Here is a 1,770-nt window from a genome sequence, read left to right as displayed (position 1 = left end):
AAGTGCCCCAAGTGCTTGTATTGGGTCTAGTACCCATTGGACGATCAGGCCTGTGTTTTCCAAGGTGCACAGAGCCAGAAGTGAGTCCAGAGCCTTGGATGGTGGCAGCGGGACCCCCAGGCTAGCGGGTGTGCTCCAGGGAAGGGGTCGGCCGGACGGGAGGCACCCCAAGGGAGGCACTCGGAGCCTGGAAGGTGGGCGGGCGCAGGGAGGTGGGCGGCTCAACGCAGGAGCGCCCCCTACTGGCCCGCCACAGGCAGCACTACGGACATGGACTGGGGTGTCAGAATTAGGACGCATCTGCAGTGTGATGCACGGCACAAAAGGTGAGTGCAGGTTTGGCCGCATCAACAGGAGCATCAGGTGCCAGATGCGAGAGGCGATGGTGCCTCTTTGCTTGACACTGGGGAGTCCCCATGCAGAGCAGTGGGTCCAGCTCTGGGCTACACATATTCATCAGGACACGGAGAACATGGAGAGGGCTGAGAGCATGGGGCCAGAGGTGACCAGGGGCTGGAGTGCAGGGCTCAGGGGACGGGGGTGGCAGTTGTTCATGCTTAGGTTGGAGGGGTGTGGGAGCTCCCTCCCTCCTTGCTGGCAGAAAAGGGCTTTTCCCTGAAGTCCTGGGACAGGCTCCCTGGAGCAGGTGATGGATGCTGAGCTGTGGGTGCTGGCAGAGGAAGGCACAGGATCAGGCAGGACTGGAGCAGCTGGGAGCCAGACCCTGGAGCAGCAGGAGCTGGAAGGCAAGGGGCAGGGTTAACTGGGGCTGTTGGTAGGAAGAGCACAGTCCCCTGGTGTCCCTGCCCCCTGCTACCCTACAGCCTCTGGATACCCACCACACTCCCGCAACCTCCGACCCTGGGATGCTGCAAGGAGTCTTCAGCGTGGGGGAATCACTTCTGTACTCACAGCTGAGTCCCAGCATCAGGCCCTGGAGTGCATCTTCTACGTTGCCTAATGCTAGAGCAAGAATGGGTCTTGGAGGATGCTGGACTGGACAGCCAGCTTCTCACAGACCCAGGGGAGCTTGTCTTTATACCGGCCCATGCTCTCAATTCCTCCAGTCTTCATGTATTCATGAGCATTACAGCTGACTTCTTGCCAAGGTCTGCAAAGGAGGTGGTACTATTGTTAACTTATTTAGTCTTTAAGGTTCTTTGGGCCACCCTCGTTTGGTGGCCGATGGTGCTACCGGCACCCGGCTGGTCGCCGGGCAGGTCTTTTCTGGAGCAGGTGTTCACAAAAAAAAAATACTTCAGGGGCCGCCACTCTACCTGCGTAAGGCGGCTGGGCTCCCGGCATTAAATAAACATTACGGGGGACAACTTATAAGAAAACAGGGTGTGCGTGCAGGGTCAAAGGTTCAAAACGAGTGCTCCCCCAGGGGTCAGTGAGCAGAGCACCCCGGACAGCGCCCACCGGCTGGCAAACTGCTTCAGCTTGCCGGCGGCTACTGCCCAGTGGTGCTCCGCCCGGAGACGCGCGCGGAGGACACCAAGGAAAAACGCCCCGAGGTCACCGGGAGCCTTCCCGGCCAGAGCCTCCTTCCTGGATAGCCAGATGACCAGCTTGGCCAGAGCCAGGAGGAGGTTGACCAGTTGGTCCCGGGCCTTGGTGGGGCGGCGGATGGGGAGTGCATAAACAAAAAGGTGCGGGGAGAAGTGCAGCCAGAACCTCAGCAAGAGGTTCTGGAGGAGGAGGTGCAGGGGCTGCAGCCTGGCGCATTCGAGGAGCAGATGCGCCAGGGGCTCCCTTTGCTGACAGAAG

This window comes from Alligator sinensis, unplaced genomic scaffold, assembly GCF_000455745.1.
Source record: "Alligator sinensis unplaced genomic scaffold, ASM45574v1 scaffold132_1, whole genome shotgun sequence".
Classification (NCBI taxonomy): domain Eukaryota; kingdom Metazoa; phylum Chordata; order Crocodylia; family Alligatoridae; genus Alligator; species Alligator sinensis.
The sequence above is the reverse complement of the archived record's forward strand: the minus strand, read 5'-3'. Positions refer to the sequence as shown.